This window comes from Triturus cristatus, chromosome 5_1 (assembly GCF_964204655.1).
Source record: "Triturus cristatus chromosome 5_1, aTriCri1.1, whole genome shotgun sequence".
NCBI lineage: Eukaryota > Metazoa > Chordata > Amphibia > Caudata > Salamandridae > Triturus > Triturus cristatus.
In genome coordinates, this window is record NC_140587.1 from 746,907,986 (window position 1) to 746,928,740 (window position 20,755).

The window sequence follows — 20,755 nt, forward strand, 5'->3', positions numbered from 1 at the left end:
TCACCAGCTGTGGTGTTGAGGCACAATGAAGGATGGGACAAATAGCACCTGGTTGAATGCGATTTCATAGAAAAACGTTTCAATGGAATACCATTACTGAGAAACAATTTCATCTAAACTGTTTAATTACATTTTTAAAATGAATGCTATTTTGGTCAAAATTGGCTTTTGAATGCTTATTTTTTAAGAGTAAATTCAATGTTTGCAGATCTTACTTTCAGAGACAGTTTTGTCAGAGATATTTATTTCAGTGCTTTACTTCAGGGGCCGTTATTTCATATTTATAATGTTTACATTGTCAGACAATTACTTCAGATGCTTTTTATTCTCTGACCTATCACTACCCATAAACATGATCCATTGCTGCCCCTGACAACTCCTAAATTCCATTAATTTCTGCACCCTAAAATCCCTCCCAGAGTTAAACTACGCTCATCCCTGAAGTCTAAAAGCCATTTCAACTCCAAAAAACACCTTCCCTGCACTATAAAACCACTCACTACCCCTAACTCCATCTATTTCTGAACCCTAAAACCCAGTTCTATGCCTAAGTCCCACCCATACAATACCCTTTAAAACACCTGAGCAAACCAAAACTCCACCCATCCCGGAACCCTAAAAAACCCTATTGCCTTTAAACACCAGCCATCCATGACTAATAAGAACTCATCACTCCAAAGTACTCATCCTTTTAACTCCACCCATCGCTGAATCCTTAAAACTCCTCAGCACCCTAAACTCCACACCATCCTGAACCCTAAAAACTCTTTACCACCCCAGCTGCTACCCATAATTGAACCTTAATAACCCTCACCAGCCCTAAAGTCCGCCCATCCATAAACCCTAAAACGCTAGCGCTGGGGGTATGCACCGTACATACACGGGTGGGGGTACGACTCGAACGTACTCGGGTGTACATACACGGGGGGGGTTCGACACGTACTCGGGTGTACATACACGGGGGGGTTCGACACGTACATGCGGGGGCTGGGGGGGGGTACGCCCCGTACATGCGGGGGCTGGGGGGGTACGGCGCGTACATGCGGGGGCTGGGGGGGGTACGGCGCGTACATGCGGGGGCTGGGGGGGTACAGCGCGTACATGCGGGGGGTACGGCGCGTACATGCGGGGGCTGGGGGGGGTACGGCGCATACATGCGGGGGCTGGGGGGGTACGGCGCGTACATGCGGGGGCTGGGGGGGGTACGGCGCGTACATGCGGGGGCAGGGGGAGGGGTACGGCGCGTACATGCGGGGGCTGGGGGGGTACGGAGCGTACATGCGGGGGCTGGGGGGGGTACGGCGCGTACATGCGGGGGCTGGGGGGTACGGTGCGTACATGCGGGGGCTGGGGGGGTATGGCACGTACATGCAGGGGCTGGGGGGAGTACGGCACGTACATGCGGGGGCTGGGGGGGGTACGGTGCGTACATGCGGGGGCAGGGGGGGGTACGGCGCGTACATGCGGGGGCTGGGGGGGTACGGCGCGTACATGCGGGGGCTGGGGGGGGTACGGCACGTACATGCGGGGGCTGGGGGGGTACGGCGCGTGCATGCGGGGGCTGGGGGGGTACGGCGCGTACATGCGGGGGCTGGGGGGGGTACGGCACGTACATGCGGGGGCTGGGGGGGGTACGGCGCATACATGCGGGGGCTGGGGGGGGTACAGCGCGTACATGCGGGGGCTGGGGGGGTACGGCGCGTACATGCGGGGGCTGGGGGGTACGGCGCGTACATGCGGGGGCTGGGGGGGTACGGCGCGTACATGCGGGGGCTGGGGGGGGTACGGCGCTTACTGGGCCACCTACTCTGGTTGTTTCGCGCCGTACTTCGCATTTGCGGCACTTTTTGGGTGCCGTGAAAATATTGCCGTCCGGACTGCTGTCGGTTCGAATCGTAATTCCTGGGTCGTGTAACGCTGCCTAGAAGCGTCCCGACGTCACGTCGCAGCATTCCCGGATCACATTCGTATGCATATTTTCGTCGGTCGGTGTTTTTTACGATTCGTACGGAAATGGTGTTTCCGTGCGAATCGTAATTCCATGTTTGTAATGTTTTACAACCGGGTACGAGTAGGACGGAGAATACGCTCCGACCGACGGTTCGTACCCGGTTTTTACCGGATCGTGATCGGCACCTTAGTAGCTGTAATCACTCTTTCTAATCATGTGTGCCAAGTCGCTTGTTTTTACTTTAAAGTAAATCATCAAATGTTGTCCATTATCCTAAGGTTTTTTATTCAATTCACAAGCATCACTTTTTTAGTGAGACGCTGCCGGTCGCAAGCAATTCTCCAGAAGGAGTGAGGCTCTCACAGGTGCGTAGACATTTGCGAGTCTGGAGAGAGGGAACAAAAGTGGGAGGGAAGCCACCCTAGAGTGACCTGGAGGTGAATGGATGGAGAGTTTACCTACTAATGCCATCATATACCGATAAACAAAAGAGACTTTTGGGTATGCATATTCTTTGTTATTAGATCACGAACTGGGCTGTTTATTTGTTCACTCTCATTTCACTACATCAGCCCGCGAAACCACGAGGTATAAGGTTTAGGGTCTTGATAAGTCAGCTTAGTGAGCAGAACCATTACTTACCTGCCACTTCTATTCCTTGCACCGAAGGTGGAGCTGGCGGATGTCGAACCAGGACTGGATGGAGGACTAGCTGCCATCTGAAGAAGACCAGCCACGAAAGAGAAACTGGGATATTCAGTCACTACCTTCTCTTTTTTTTTGTTTTTTTTTGTGTTTTATAGAGCACAAATTTGACCCGTAAGGGTATCCGAGCGCTTTACAAGGTTTACAGAAGTGAACAAAAAGGCTTAGAAATACAGAGGTATACAAACGATTGGAGAGGGGCAGGGGTTCTGGGTACATAGGGATAGAGGGACACGTGTGTACGGCTTACAATTACAGTTAATCAGTACAAGACCCCATAGTTTCTTAGTGTAGTGAGTAGGTAATCTGAGGGAAAGGTGATAGTCCTAAATTAATCAGACTCTCTGGTTGAAGGCAGAGATTAGGCGAGGAATTTACCAGTGAGGAAAGTTTTGGCATCCTTTTTGAAGCGTGCCAGAGAAGGGATTCTTCTGATGGCGGGTGGGGGAGAGTTCCAAATTCTTGGTGCGGCCCCGGAGACAGCCCATTTGTAGTTTTTTTTCCAAAAACGGGAAGGTTGGAGCAAGAGGTCTCTGGCGGACCGGGAGTTCCTGCTTCCTCCAGATACCACTAGTTTCTGTGCTAGATAAGCAGGGGAGTTTGCGTATAGAGCCTTGTGTGTGATGCATGCCAGTTTCAGCTATATTCTGGCCTCGAGGGGAAGCCAGTTCAAAGCTTTCAGATGTGGAGAGATGTGGTCAAATTTCCTTGTGCCGGTAAGTAGTCTGGCGGCTGCGTTGAGGCAAGCTTTCAAAGGTGCCAGGGAGATCTTGGGTAAACCCGAGAGGGTGGAACAGCCATATTCCAGTCTAGAGATGACTAGTGCTTGGGCTGTCATTTTTAGGTCGGGAGCATCGATGAAGGGTTTCAGCTTCCTTAGGTAGTTCAGGTGGAACCTGGCTGATTTAGCCATCGAGTTGATGTGGACCCGCATGTTCAGGTTGCAGTCGAGGATTATTCCCAGAGATTTGGCCGAGTCCACGATGGTCGGTGGGCTGTTTAAGGCTGTGATAGCCTTGATCCACATCTGAATCTACTCCGGATTGGTTTTTGTAGGCGAGATCAGGAGAAATTCAGTTTTCTTTGCGTTGAGTTTGAGTTGGTTTGAGGTGAGCCATTGGACAGTGAGTTTCAGGGCCTCGTTCAGGGAGAGAATCTCCTCGAGCTACGACATTTTGATGTATATTTGGGTGTCGTCCACGTTCATATGGTAGGAGATGTTAGCGGTGTGAAGTACTTCAGTAAGCGGCTCTAAGTAAAGGTTGAAGAGGGTGGGGGACAGGGTTGATCCTTGAAGGGACTCCAACCGTGACCGGGGAGGGAGCAGATAGGTTGCCGTTAATTATTATTATTATTATTAATATTGAGTCTTGTATCGCGCGTGGTTACCCTTGGGCATCCCAGCGCTCGTCCAGAGTGCAAACCAAACCAGCAGAGCACTAAGCAGGGAACAGATGAGTCTTTAAAAGTTTGCAAAATCGCAAGGTGCCAGTTTCGGAGCGGAGGGCATGCGGAAGGGAGTTCCATAATGCTGCCACGTTGACGGAAAATCTTCTACCGCCAGTCCTGGCTTTTTTTACTTTCGCGACTTGCAAGAGATGTTGGTGGTCTGAGCGGAGGGCGCGAGAGGCCTTATAAGGTTGGACCATACTCCGCAGGATAGGGGGCCCTTTTCCCTGCAAGATTTTTTGAGCCATGCTTTAAACTTCACCCTCTCTCTCACAGGGAGCCAGTGGAGCGCCTTCAGCGCAGGTCGGGCTGACTGCAGCCTGGGAAGGTCCGTCAAAAGCCTGGCTGCAGCATTTTGCACTTGTTGCAATTTGTTTAGAGTTGATTCTGGAGCCCCCAGAAACAGCGCATTGCTGTAGTCCAGCCGTGAAATGATGAGACCCTGGATTAGTAACCTCCTAGTGGCCATCGGGAAGAGGGGTAGGATCTTCCGGGCTGACCGGAGCAGGCCGAAACACACGCCTGCGGTCTTTTTTGCGTGTGTCTTGAAGGATAGGTCCTGCTCCAGCCACACCCCCAAGCTCTTAATCTCCTGTTTTGGGGTAGGTGGCGCTCCCAGACAGCTAGGCCAGCTACTAGGGGACAAGGAGGGAGGGGAGTTCCCCAGCATCATCAGTTCGGTTTTTGAACCGTTAAGTTTAAGTGCTGAGTTGCACATCCAGGTGAAGACCCTGGCTAAACATGAGTGCAGCAGGTCGGGTTGGTTCGCCGGCTGGGGAAGCCCAACCACCAACTGGGTATCATCCGCATAGCTGATGATCTTGATACCCAGTGGCAGTACCACACTCTCCAGTGGGGCCATATATATATTAAATAGTGTGGGGCTCAGCGATGAGCCGTGTGGCACACCACACTGGAGGGGAACCGATGTTGACTTCTCGTGGCCTTCCCAGACCTCGAACGTCCGATCTTCTAAGAAGGACGCGAGCCATTTCAGGGCCAACCCGGAGACCCCCATCCCCGACAGCCGCTGGAGTAACATCTGATGGTCTACGGTGTCAAATGCCACACTAAGGTCCAGGAGAATCACTGCCACCGATCCCCCTGAATCCAAAATGCTCCTGGCATTCTCCATGACTGCCAGCAGGGCAGTGTCCGTCCCCTGGCCAGGGCGAAATCCCGTTTGGGAGTCGCCCAAGAGAGAGTTGGATTCCAGAAAACCCGAAAGGTGCCTATTCACAAGTTTCTCCGCCACCTTGCTAAGGCCGGGGAGTAGGGAGATAGGCCTAAAATTAGCAAGGTCAGCGGGGTCCAGGCTGGGGTTCTTCAGGAGGGCCTTAACTACCGCTCCTTTCCAGCTGGGAGGCACAACTCCTTGGGTGAAGGATAGGTTCAAAAGGTCCGTCACTGGGCCGCCGATGGTAGAAGCTACCTGCTTCAGGTATTTCATCGGTACCGGATCTCTCGGAGACCCACTCTTCAGGGTCACCAAGACCCCAAGAGCCTCGTCCACAGTGACTGGACCAAAATAGTCCAGCTCTGCTGTCCTCACCCCAGGCTGAGACCCAGGGTTGCATTCGGCGGATTGCTCCTGCGCTAACCGAGGGAGGGACGCCAAGATGTTTTCTATCTTAGATTTAAAGAACGTGGCTAATTCTGAGCATTTTTCACGCGGGTTGTCATGAGTGACCGGAGGAGGAGGAGTGATTGGTTTTGGAGGAAGGACCTAAACCATTCTATAACAGAGCCATCCAAACCCACCCTGAGTTTGAGGCGTTCGAGTAGTTTTTCATGGTTGACTGTGTTGAAGGCCGAGGATGGATCTAGGAGGATTAGAAGGCAGGTTTTGCCTTGGTCAAGGGCTTGAAGGGCATTGTCCACAATGTGGAGCATGGTAGTTTCAGTGCTGTGCCCAGGTCTTAATCCAGATTGGAAGTCATCAAGTAGGTGGAAGTTGTTGATGTTTTGACTTAGTTGCTGTTGCACACACTTCTCTAACACTTTGGCTAACAGAGGGATGTTGGAGATAGGTCTGAAGTTGTCAGGGATGGCTGGATCCAGCGATGTTTTTTTTAAAATGGGGAAGACTTGGCCGGGTTTCAGAGAGTCAGGAATCGATCCCTGCCAGAGAGAGGCGTTGATTACTGCAGTCCGGCTAGGAACAATGGATTGGGTGGCAGCACCGAGGCAGTTGGATGGGAGCGGGTCTTTAAAGTGATTACACGGGTTTAAGGTAGACAGGATTTTAGAGACGGAGTCTTCGTCATAGTACTTGAAGTTGCTCCAGCGTGCTTGATTTTTAGGTGAAGCCAGTGGGGGCAGCAGGGAAAGAGGGGGCAGGTCAGGAAGGGGTTGAAAGTATGTAGCGGCACTGAGTTCATTTCCTAAGGCTGTGATTTTATCAGCGAAGAAAGAGGAGAATTCCTCAGATGATATTAGAGACTTGGGCATTTCTTTCGGTGTTTTAGCCAGTTTATTGGATTGGTGTTTGACCAGTTCAAAGAGCTTGTGGGGTCTATTCTTGGCATTCCCCAGTTCCGCTCTGAAGAATTCTTTTTTTGAATTGAGGATATTCTTGTTGTTGGCGTTTCTCGCCTGGTGGAGAAGTTTTAGATGAGCGGCAGATGGGTGCTGTCTCCATATTCTTTCAGATTGCAGGAGGGATCTCCTCTCCATGTTGAGTGATCCAGTGAACCAGGGGTTTCTGTCTTTGATTTGTGTTCTTTTTAGTTTTAGTGGAGCTAGGTCATCCAGAATGTTCGATATAGTCGCTGAGTAGTGATCATTGACGTCACTGACCGTTGTTATATGCGAGGGGGGGAGGTCAGATTTACAGTGAGCCTCCAGTTTCCTGTGGTCGAGGTTCTTGGTGTCTCTGACCCAGCGTTTGGGAATCACCGGTTGCGGTGCCTTTGACTTGTGGGTCCCGAGTAAAAGGAAGGCAATGGCGTGGTGGTCAGACCAGTCACATGGCTCTATGGAGATAAGCTTGACTGATGATTCCTTAGAGATGCTCGAGTCCAGGGTGGCCCCTTTTGAGTGAGTTGGCAGTGAGCAGGATTGAGTCAGGGCTTGATCGGCTAGGAGGTCTTTGATGGCGTTGACGTGAGGATCCTTGGGATCGTTCCAGTGCAGGTTGAAATCACCAAGGAAAATCTCTTTAGCGTTGGAGGAAATCTTAGTTGTGATGATTTCCAAGAGGTGATCGGTGAGGGAGTTGTTCAAGCCTGGAGGGTGGTAAAAGATGTGCAAGTTTCACAATTGTGTTGAGTTGCTGCAAATGGAGAGGGCGAGGTATTCGCAGGAGTCAATGGTATCCGCCGTGAGTTCCGTGACAAGGAGGTTAAATCGGTAGATGCAGGCGATGCCTCCTCCTTTCCTGCTGGATTGTCTGTCCAGTCTTGCAATGTTGTAGTTGGGAGGGACTAAGAAGTCCAGGCAAGGAGATGAGTATTCGTAGAGCCATGATTCAGTTAGTATTGCTAGGTCGAAATTTTTGTTCAGGATGAGATCAGCCATATCGGGGCGTGCTTTACTGCCTATCAGCAGTTGATTAAGAGACCAGATAGGGGGCAGTCGGGGTGAGTGTCAGGATTCTGGGCAGACAGGTGTACAGGCATAAGGTTGCTTTTAACCACACTTCTGTTACGGTGGGTAGCTGACCTGTTGGTGTTGATGGTGACCATGCTGATGGCATGTTCGGAACCCGCATCTAGTGGACAAGGGATGACTTGGACATAGTTGTAGTCTTGGAGGATGGCAGGCATTTCATTTTCAATGAGGTCTAGTGGAACGGGGTGGCAGTGGTAGAGTTTTAGGAGAGGGCAAGAGCTCGGGTTTCCTCCTCTGAAAGGTGGCATGGTTGCTTGTGCTGTAGCGTGGAACATCAAATTCCCCCTTTGTCACAGACCAAATACAGCAATAGCAAATTCACTCAAAAACATTCATTGGTGGGGCCCATAACACCAACACCCAAACTTCATTGATCTGCTTCCCCATAGGAATAAGTATCCCAAACGCTGACATGAAAGGAATATCTTTACCTAAACCCTAAATGCATTGAATACTTTATTAACTCCAACCTTGTGATATTCCCCTCATTGGGTGATGAATCAATTTAGTTGTTTTATGGTTTAGTGATCCAATTCATCTATCTATACTCTTCTCTTATCCTAGTTTTCTTCTTCAAATAATCGACACAACACATTTATCAATTCATCAAATATCGTTTATCTAATAAAATTGCAAATTGTTAGAAATCATCATCCAAACCGCAGAACATCATATTTACCTAATCTGGCTATTAGTCGTCCTCTAAGTCAGTCAAGTCGTGGAAAAAATCTATAAATTCATCAAAGTCAGGCCGCAATTCAGTCTCTCATAGATTCAGGATAAAAGCTGTCCAGCAGTGTCACCGTCCTCTCCGTCAGCATAACGTCAGGAAATCAAGTTTGTCAAAGAAGAGAGAATTTTTTTAGTTCACTTTCCTACCTACTTTTATAATGAAATGAATGTCAAAATGTATCAAGATTGGCGTTTTAGACTGTCCTCATTGGTGGATGTGGGGTCAAACGGTAAAGTTCTCACATAGTCCGCAAGATTAAGTCATCGCACTTGCTGGTTCCGGTTTTAAAGACAGTTCATTGTATTATCCTTGGCGAAGCTCCCAGAGTGTCCTTGGTAAGAACATCATCTCCTGGGGTCAGGACTAGGCCATTGTTGCTGGCAGTGACGCATGCGCACTTCACCAAGAACCTCGTGTGTCAGCAGCAGTCACGTTGTACGTCTCGGTCAGCCATATTGAAATAGGCCGAAATGGTCAACTTAAGCAAAACATACACATAAACGTAATTAGAACATGGAAATGGCTAATAAAATGTTAAACCCTCACTAATTCCCTTATGTGTAAGTAATTATCTAGCAGAATAGCAACATTCAAAGCGTTTATACTCACTCAATGATGCGTAACTTACAATTACATCACAAAAGCAACATATATCATGCAATATTCAAATTTTCTACTATTAGTATGCGTACATGAGTTAGTATACAGTTAGTTTAGCCATGCAAAGTGCAAATCCCATGTGTAATTCTTTTGTTAATATAATTGGTAAGTCTTTCACTTCAAACTAATTAATGAGATTACTATTAATTGATTATTCAGATTAATATAAACATGCAGAATGGGGGGGTTGTCCAAAATGTTGTACCACCCGCTCCAGCAATCCCCCCTTTGGTGATTATATCACCACACCAACAAAACGTTTGTATCCCCTTTTACGGAATTTCAAAGTGATTTCTTGTTTTATTTATATTTCAGTTTCCCCTGTTTCTTCTCTTTTTGCTGTTTTATACATACTCTCCTTGATTTCTTCCAATTCTATTTCTTCAAATTCTCTTTCTTGTTTCTTATCCCTTCTCCTTAAGTTTTCTATTTTTAACCTGTTCTGATTTTCATCCTTTTTACGACAAATACATCCTAGTCTAATTATTAATACTAAGAAAATAACACATGTTAATGGAAATAATATCTTACCTAAAAATGTACTACCTAGTTTAACTACAAAATCTTTAATAGCTGATAGTTTCTTTCCAATCTTTTCCCAAACACCTTCAACCTCCAGTGGTGCAATTCTGTAATATTCTTAATATAAATTTTCAAATCTCTACTTTCGTCAGGAATGTAAGTACAACAATGTTGAACTTTCAGCATTCCACAGACTCCACCCTCTTTTGCCAATAAGATATCAAGGGCAAGTCGATTTTGCATTACTATAGCGCGCATGGCAACCATTTCAGTATTTACCAATAAGAATCCTCCAGCGGTGTTTGTTGACAAGCGATCCACTACTGTTGAAAGTCTTCTAATTTTATTTGCATTCAGAGATATTCCCTCTGCGGGTATCAGTGCTTCAAAAATGTCACCCACAATTTCTGTCCCAGATTCGCTCTTACTACGTGCTTAATAACTACCTAAACTATGTACACCATCTTCTCCTCTATCCATATGATTTTTTTGGGGAAAAACCAGGCCAACATAACATGTGCCATACCAATGATCTGGCAAACGATAATATGCCCTGTTCCCACAAATGAAATACAGTCCTGGAAAGACTGGATCTTTCCCACCTTTAAATCCCCATCCTCCCATGATTCGGTATGTATCATGGCACTCAGTATTCCCTACAAAATAATTATCATATGCTGTTTGATTCCTTCTAATACACAATTTCCCTTTCTGAGGCCAATCTAAAGCCATAGTTGGACTCGTTTCCCCTTTTAAGTGTTTCTCCATTTCTACATCCCAAACTGTTTTATCCACTTTCCCTTCTGAAGCCTTTATTTGCATTTTCAATCTCCTTTCTTCAACCATATCTAAAAATGTCTTCTCCGCTTTCTTTAAACTGCAAGTCAAGTTATTTCTAAATATGTATTCTAATGTTAGTTCTTTAGTCTCTATGAAAAATTCACCTAATACCTTTGCAGGTTTTACCTTATTTAGTTTGTTAATTGACAGTACTTGTGAAAATATAGTATCTACATCTGAAAAATAATACTCTAATTTACCTGTTTGATAAAATAAACTAGCTATTGCACTACATGTTATTCCATAAGTTAATGGAAGGTGATGATAAGTCACTCCTTCAGATACAGATGCAGGTAACTGCATACATATGTAGCAATCCCTTACGTCCATTGTTTTACATATCCATACAACAATTTTGAAAACATATTATTAGAAAAATCTGTTATAGACCTGTCTTTATGTAAATAATTTGTATCTGTTCCAGTCGGAACTACCTTTTGAATCTTCCCTATATTAGTTATGTTATCATTATGTCCTTCTAAGGTATCTATAGTAACTTTAAATGAGATTAGTAGAGCAAGTATACTCCAAAGAAGCATTAATAATCCTGTACAATAACAACACATTTTACACCATATCCTAAAGAATGTACATCTACCTTTGCTACTATCTATGTTTGCCATCTTTGCTAAAATGGACCGTGTCTTTTGACTTAGCCTCTTCTACTTCACAACTAGTTTTCTAACCCAAGGCTCTAAGCACCTACGTGGTTCTACCAGTTTTTTTCTTTTTCAGTATTTTATTGTCTTTCCATCAGTAGCTTTCTTGTCTCATATAGTTTGGCATTCCATCATCTTTCACTTTTCCTTCGTTTTCTGAACATCCGCTTCTTCTCCAATATCGGACAAGATTACTCTCAGGATTTCCGATTCTTTGTCTTTCTCAACCACTTCCGGTACAACCACCTCTGGATTTCCTTGGTTATCCGCCTCTTCTTTTACTTCAGACAGGGCCACATATGTCCATTCCGGTGATTTATACTTCTGGTTAGGTTTCCTTGTTCTTTTGCTTTCTTTAACCACAATTGTTTCCTCTTCTTTCGATTTCTCCTGACTCATCACTTCATTCACCTGTTCAGCCCTTGGTGAATTTACTCGTGTCAGTCGATATCTCAATCTTTTTATTTTATTCGGCCAAGCGTCGTCTCTTGCCACTCTTTTCAATTTACTCCCTTTATCGTTCTTTTCAGTCCTCCAAGCTCTCTTTCTCAGAACTCGGCCTTCTGGTACTTCATCTTCGCTTTCCTCTGACTCTGTTTCAACTTGCTTTTTGCTCTCAACAGTTTCTTTTTCCACCACTTCTTTTGTTTTCCCTACTTCTGTCCCTCCTCGAATCTCCGGCACGTAATCTTCCTGCTGACTACTTGTCCCTGCTTCTAACTGGATGTTGGAGTTCCCTACACCTCCTCGGGGGTCTTCAGCAATAATCTTTCCCTCTCTCTCTGTATCTGGCACCTGTTCATCTAAGTGTGTTATTTCAGGTGGAATTTCTCTCAATCTCTCATCTGGCACTTCTTTCTAATGAATCTCGTTTATTGTCTCTCCACTGTCCTTCTCTTTGTTCTTCCCTTGTTCTTTCCTGGAAGAGTGTGCTCTTTGTTCTGTCTCTAAATCTGAGCTGGTATCATAAATCTGTAACCTTCTCCTGAGGGAATTACTTCTGGGGACAAAAGTTAGACTCGGTTCTGTTTCCCCCCTTTCAGGGTTTTCTTTGTCTTTTGGCTCTCCGTCATCCAACTCAGTAATGGATTCTGATTTGTTAAAATACTCCTTTTCTTTGCTGTCGACTGGATTTGGAATTCTCAAAGTATGGCTTGCATGGATCCAGTTCTTTAATCCAGCACACTTCACAGCTGTCGTTGTGGTCAAGATGACTTGTCTTGGTTTTCCCCATCTGGGAACCAAACAGTTTCTTCTTCTGTGGACTTTTATCCTTACCCAGTCCCCTGGGCTTAGATCATGGGCTGGCTTTTTTTCAAGGGTGGTGGCATCTGCTCCAACCTGATGAAACACAGAATGAACTGCGTCAGCCAGGCTTTTACAGTATTCCAACACCATGTCATCAGTTATAGTCATCAGCTTGTTGACTGGTATAAAAACGTGGCGCGTGGCTCGTCCCATGATGATTTCATGTGGACTCAACCCTGTGGTTCTGTCTGGAATTGATCTAATAGTCATGAGTACTAGAGGCAAGACATCAGGCCATTTCATACCTGTGGCCAAACACATTTTCCCTATTCTGTTTTTGATAGTACCATTCATTTGTTCCACTACACCAGAAGCCTCTGGTCGGTAGGCACAATGTAGTTTTTGTCGTACATTCAATGCTTCACAAATCAGTTTTATGGTCTCATTATGGAAATGTCCTCCTCGGTCTGATTCAATTGTCACTGGGAACCCAAATCTAGGGATACATTCCCTCAAAAGTAATTTTGCCACTGTCATCCCATCATTTCTTCTTGTTGGGAATGCCTCTACCCACCTGGAAAATAGACATACCAGAACCAAAACATACCTCAACCTGTTACAGGGAGGCATTTCAATGAAATCCACTTGCATTCTGGTAAAAGGCCCTCCTTCTCGACCTATTGTTCCTAAACTCACTACTGTCTTTCTTCCTGGATTGTATTGCTGACAAATTAGACATCTCTGACAAAGGCTTTCTGCAACAAGCATGAATTTTGCATTATCCCAAGTCTGCTTAAAGGACCTAATCATAGCGTCTCTCCCTATGTGTCCCTGTCCATGATACATCCGTGCCATGGCAGACATCATGCTATCAGGCATGACTGGTCTTCCATCTCGGTGCACATCCTGCTTTTACCCACTGTTTTATTTCTTCCTCTCCTGCTTCTTCCTGAAATTGTCTTACTTTTTCCCATGTTCCCACAGTGTTAGTAAGCATTGGGAAACAAGAAATCACCTCCTTTTCCTTTGCCCGATTGATTGAATTCGGATTTCGTGCACAGTATTGCGCCATGTCATTTGCAAATTTGTTACCAGTGGCAATATAATCACCACTGCGACTATGGGCAGCACATTTTACAACAGCCAATTGCCTAGGCAGCTGTATCGCCTCAAGCAACTTTCCAACCACTTCAGCATTCTTAATGGGAGTTCCACTCGAGGTTAAGAAAGCTCTCTGCAGCCATATCTGGCCGAAGTCATTGACGACTCCATAGCCATACTGGCTATCAGTTATCACAGTCACTCTCACACTCTTCCCAATCTTGCAGGCTCTTGTCAAGGCAACAAGTTCAGCTACTTGGGCTGATTTTACTCCTTTCAAATAGGATGCTTCCATTACTGCTGCAACTGTACATACCGCATATGCTGCACTCAACACTCCATCATCTGCCCTCAAACAGGATCCGTCGACAACCATAACATAATCACTTTCTGATAAGGGCTCATCTTTTATGTCAGGTCGTGGTTTTGTACAAAAATCAAGTACAACCAAACAGTCATGGTCTGCTTCATCTCTTACTTCCACATTTTCTGCATCAGGCAACAGTGTTGAAGGACTCACATTCACACATCTTACAAGACTCACATTTGTTGCACCCAATATGACCTTTTCATACTTAGTCAGCCGACTGTGTGCCATCTACTGAGTACGACTCCTTGTTAAAAGGATCGCCACATCATGAGGTACAAACACTTTCACAGGGTATCCCATCACAATTCCCTCACTCTGTTCCAAACTTCGACATGTAGCAGCTACTGCTTTCAAACACCCAGGTAGGGTTACAGCTACTGGGTCCAACATGGATGAAAAATATGCAATTGGTTTCCTCAGTTTTCCATGCTTCTGTACTAGAACAGAGTGCACATCCATTTCTCTCACTGCAATACAACTCAAACTTCTTTTCATAATCAGGCATACCTAATGCAGGTGCTTCACACAATCCATCTCTCAACCTTTTGAATGCTGTCAATTCCTCTTTGTTAAAATCGATGGGATCTCTCACATCACTTCTTCTCAGTCGTACCAAAGGTTTTGCGATCAATGAAAAATTGCTAATCCACTGACGACAATATCCAACCATTCCCAGAAACATTCTCACTTCTCTTTGGGTCATTGGTGGACTCATTCTCTTTATGATCTTGATTCTGTCTATGGTTATTCTTCTCTGTCCTTTTTCAATGTTATGTCCTAAATATTGTACTTCCTTCTTACAAAATTGTAATTTCGATGGTGACACTTTTAGTCCTGCATCTGCCAAATGATTCAGCAAGGTTACTGTGTCTACCTCACAAGCTTCACGAGTTTTCGATGCCACAAGCAGGTCATCGATGTATTGAACTAGTACAGAGTTTTCGGGCATTTCTAGACTTTCCAAAGACTTCTTCAATAGCTGATTAAATATTGAGGGGCTTTCTGTATATCCCTGTGGAATTCGGCACCACGCCAAAATACGCTCACCGAAACGAAATGCAAACATTTGCTGACTGTCATGATGCAAAGGGATGGAAAAGAAAGCATGGCATAGATCAATCACTGTATAGCATTCTGCGTCATGGGGAATCTGATATAAAATCACAGATGGACTTGGTACAATGGGACAACATAGTACAACAATTTTGTTTATCTTTCTCAGATCTTGTACTATCCTGAACTTCCCACTAGGCTTTTTCAATCCCATTATTGGTGAATTACATGGGCTACTCATTATTTCCCTCAAAATTCCTTGTTTTATCATTTTCTCAACTCCTTCGATTATTTCAGGTGTCAATTTATACTGAGGGACATTTGGATAACTTACTCCTTCTTTTACTGTTATTTTTACTGGGTCTACATTTCTCATCAATCCTACGTCTTCTCCTGTGAAATCCCAAACTTCTGCTTTTACAGATTGTTTTAATTCTTTTGGTAATTCGTCAGGGTTAAATACAGCATAGGTTCCAGTAACCTCCTTCTCCCTGTTTGCCATTGTCATTTTATACAGCACATCATCATCTGGTGTTTCAAAAGCTATTCCATCTGGAGTACAAAATATAGTGCAGTTCATCTTGCACAATAAATCTCTACCTAACAAGTTCACAGGACTGGTGTCGCACACGACAAACCGGTGCATTTCAGAAAATTTCCCTATACTAACTTTCACTGGTTCTGTAAGGTACGTTTTAATCTGTCTGCTGGATACACCAACTACTTGGATCATTTCATCCGAGAGAGGAAGATTCTTGACATCAGCTGATCTAACAGTTGATCGAGTAGCACCAGTATCAACTAGGAAAGTAATATTTTCATTATTAACTTTTCCATCTACAAATGGGCCTGTCTGGTCTACTTCTAGAGTTGCGCCAAGCACGCACTCTTCTTCCTCCCTTCGGCACTGTCAATAACTCTCTTCTGAATCGCTTTCATCGCGTTGTAGCCAATACTGCGAAGCAGCGCTAGCGCTTGGCGGCTTATTTACCTGTTCTTCGTTGTAGAATCCATTTTCCTTACTATACTTCTGGCAATTTTTGTTCTGTGGAAAAGGGGGTTTTGGCACCTGATTCTGTTGTGTTACAACCTGCTGTTGTCGTTGCTGTTGACCACTCACCTCATTCTGCATCTGTGGATTCAATGATGCATTTTCATCGTTAGTACTCGGAGGAAATTTACACTCGGATTTCCAATGCCCTATCCTACCGCAATTATGACACGGAAATTTCTTTTTAGCTTCCTCTATATTTCCTTTACCTTTCCCAGGATTAAATTTTGGTCTTGACCCTGCTTGCTCTGCTAATTGAGCTTCCTGTCTCTCTGCTACCTTTACTTGTGCCCACACAGCCTTTTCTTTCAATTTTTCACTGTTTTGCTTCAATTTCATCACTGAAATATTTAGCATGTCTCAGTACTTCATCTATTTTCTTATTTTGCCAGTCTACTGTATGCTGCTTTATAATCTCACTAATTTTTGGACGAAGACCATATACAAACTTGTATACAAAATGACTCAAATCCTTTTCACTTAGATTTTCATCTCCACTAAATTGTTTAAAGGCCAAAATGAACCTCTCATAATAGGCATGTACTGATTCTTTGCTTTCCTGATGTGTTCTGTGAATTTTTACCCAGTCTGTCTCTTTAGGAGGTACCTTGTTTTTAAAAAATGCCAAAACATGTTCATATTTCTTCATGACCTCGGGGTCTGGTGCCCCTGTTTTTGGATCCCTTGGGTATTCCTGTGTCGGCCAATCTATCATGATTTTGCACTCTGTCCATAGATCTGCTGGTACTATTATGTCAAACAAGCTATTTAGGTCAATCCACAATACTTTGGACAATTTTACAAATCTGTCCACCTGTCTATACCACTCGACGGGTTTTTCACGTTGTTGAGGGAAGTCATTCGTAAATGACAACATATCCTGTCTAGTCCATGGGACATGTACATATCCTCCTCCTGGAATCTCTCTCATAGGGCATTCTGTCATCACCTTCTCTTTTACTCTGACTGGGAAAGCTGAAAAAGTCTTGTCTGAAACTTCATCTCATTTTCGATACCATCTACTTTTCCATTTGTCTACATCTCCCCATTTTCTCAACAAAATGATTATCTCTTTAATCTGACCCATTCGTCCTGTGGTATTCATGTTTTCAATGTCTTTTTCAGTGAAATCTACCCGATATGGTTTCTGTAGAGCTTTTACCTTTTCAATATCAATACCCATTTATATAATAACAACTCCTCATCTTGTTAAGTTTTTAACTTTTCCGTAGGAATAGTTCCTACTATTAACTATTCCAGTACCATTCATAGTTTGGCCACATCTATTGACTGAGATTCTTTGTCTTTCTTCTGCAAGTTTCTCAACCATTCACTCAATTCCTCTGTAGATGGTCCTACTGGCTTCGCTACATTTCCTTGTCCAAAATCCTTTTGTGTTTCTGATATTGACTCCACTATTGTCATATGCCTTTCTGCACAGTCTTGGCTTACAAACGGGTTATTTGAAAAATTCGGTTCAATCATACTCATAGTCTGTCTCCATGGATTATCATTCTGACTCATTCTTGGTTGTTCAACCGGTTTATTACTTTTATAGGGGACCATCAAACAGTGTTCACTGTCTTTCTGTTTATCAAAAATAGACATTACTGGACCTATCGTTACTGGGACTGTTACAGCTTCCAGATTTTTAGTCAATTCTCTTATTTTCTCTGTTAATTCTAGGGTTGTCTTCGCTAGTTCTGCTGAATTGTTGTCATTTATTTTACCTCGGGACTTCTTCTCTACCTCTCTAATGGAATTGTTCCTTCCCAAATCTTGGAACTCTGGTTCCGATTTTATGATTCGTACTGTTTCTTTGATTGGGGCACTTGGGGTTAATATTTCTGGTTCTGGTCGATATGGGGGTGGATTTTTATAGAACATGTCATCAAGAACATCATCCTCTGATTCATTCACTCCATACCCTCTCGATTCCACATTATGCCTCTTTTCTATACACTTTCTTCGATCATCATGAGTCTCATGTCCGTATGACCTACCAAACATGTACCTATACCCTCTGCCACTTCTCTGTCTTTCTCGGTCATGCATCTCATCTTCCCACTCTGTCAATGCTTCAAATTGTGTCAGTCTAGGTCTTGGTTCTAAATTCATAATTTTCTCTCTTAAATTTCTCAAAACTGCCAAATTAAATGAACCATGTTCTGGAAAAGCCAACACTCTGTCCCTTTCGGTATACTTGACCCAATTATCTAACCAAATACAGGTATGATATCCATATTTCGCGACCATAAAGGATGCAGGGGTTTCGGTGGAGGAAGTAACTGTCCTTCCTTAGTTAGAATCGGTTTGTCCTTTTTAAACCACTTTTTAATTCTACCAAACCAAGACTTTTTCTCCTTTTCTGGTGGATCGTAATACATTTTCCTTTCTTTCGTGTATCACTAGTCTATCCTTACAACTGTACTGCTATTCTGTCCAATCGTAGCGCGACTCACACTAACGCACCAATATGGAGCGTCTATGTCACTTTTGCAATTCTCCAATCCCAGCGCGACTCACACTAACGCACCAATACGGAGCGTCTACGTCACCCTGTACTTCTCCACTCCTAGCGTGGCGCACACTAATGCACCAATCCGGAGCGTTTTACGTTTCTGACCGACTGTCCAATCCCAGCCCGGTCGTTCTGACGTCAGCAGCCGCTGCCGCAGCTCCTGCTCCTGTCTACCCCTCCTTTACAAAATCCACTCGGTAAGTTTTTGTTTCAAATTTACAATTCTGTTAGTAACAACATAAAAACACCACCTTTGTCCGCTTCGCTAACCTAGGAATAGCAATAGACCTTTCTCACGAGAATTCCGTCTTTCCCGAGAGCAGCGCTTACCTATGCCCTACTACGGAATCGTTACTTCGATTGATAAAGTAGCACATCCCTCTACCTTACCCTTCTAACAAGCATTAGCTAACCGTTTGTCCAGAATTAAGACACCTAGTTGGAGACCCAATGCTCCTGAGAAATAAAACTAGTGTTTCACAATTAACCCGAATGCCTTTACATTCACGCACTTTCATACGAGAAAAATGTAGTACATTCACACAGAATTCTGTCTTTCCCGAGAACAGCGAACAGTCTGTCCTACTACAGAATTATGACATACGTTAACAAAGCAGCACTTCCCTCTACTTTGTCCTTCTAGCAAGCTCAGAGAACACCTGTTACCTTTCCAGTGATAAGCGTTATCGGAATGCCGTTTGGACTCCTGGTACCTAAGACCAAAATTTCACAGGTGACCTTCACTATCATACACACTTCTCTCACACAGAAAATGTCTCAAATGGCAACACACGACGATGTCACCGAATCGAACCCAGACAATGCGTCGTGCAACTTCAATCGTTATACGTTTCTCCCTGTGTACCTACAGGGCAACAACAATTCCGTCTTTCCCGAGAGCAGCGCTTACCTCTGCTCTACTACGGAACCGTTACAAACTTCCGACTTCCTACATCCCAGAAGCCGTGCAAACAACATAAAACTCAACGCGACTCAACATAGAGTGTTAAAACATAAACCAATATCAATAACCAATAATCAATAAGCAATTTACAAGCTATATTCACCAAACCAAAACAATAAAAACCATAACTCTGCTACCAGAAAAACTGCTGCAGCGTGGAATATCAAATTTCCCCTTTGTCACAGACCAAATACCGCAATAGCAAATTCACTCAAAAACATTCATTGCTGGGGCCCATAACACCAACACCCATACTTCATTGATCTGCTTCCCTAGAGGAATATGTTTCCAAACGCTGACATGAAAGGAATATCTTTACCTAAACCCTAAATGCATTGAATACTTTATTAACTCCAACCTTGTGATATTCCCCTGATTGGGTGATGAATCAATTTAGTTGTTTTATGGTTTAGAGATCCAAATCATCTATCTATACTCTTCTCTTATCCTAGTTTTCTTCTTCAAATAATCGACACAACACATTTATCAATTAATCAAATATCGTTTATCTAATAAAATTGCAAATTGTTAGAAATCATCATCCAAACCGCAGAACATCATATTTACCTAATCTGGCTATCAGTCGTCCTCTAAGTCAGTCAAGTCGTGGAAAAAATCTTTAAATTCATCAAAGTCAGGCCGCAATTCAGTCTCTCATAGATTCAGGATAACAGCTGTCCAGCAGTGTCACCGTCCTCTCCGTCAGCATAACGTCAGGAAATCAAGTTCGTTAAAGAAGAGAGAGTTTTTTTAGTTCACTTTCCTACCTACTTTTATAATGAAATTAATGTCAAAATGTATCAAGATTGGGGTTTTAGACTGTCCTCATTGGTGGATGTGGGGTCAAACGGTAAAGTTCTCACATAGTCCGCAAGATTAAGTCATCGCACTTGCTGGTTCCGGTTTTAAAGACAGTCCATTGTATTATCCTTGGCGAAGCTCCCAGAGTGTCCTTGGTAAGAACATCATCTCCTGGGGTCAGGACTAGGCCATTGTTGCTGGCAGTGACGCATGCGCACATCACCAAGAACCTCGTGTGTCAGCAGCAGTCACGTTGTACGTCTCGGTCAGCCATATTGAAATAGGCCGAAATGGTCAACTTAAGCATAACAAACACAAAAACGTAATTAGAACATGGAAATGGCTAATAAAATGTTAAACCCTCACTAATTCCCTTATGTGTAAGTAATTATCTAGCAGAATAGCAACATTCAAAGCGTTTATACTCGCTCAATGATGCGCAACTTACAATTACATCACAAAAGCAACATATATCATGCAATATTCTAATTTTCTACTATTAGTATGCGTACATG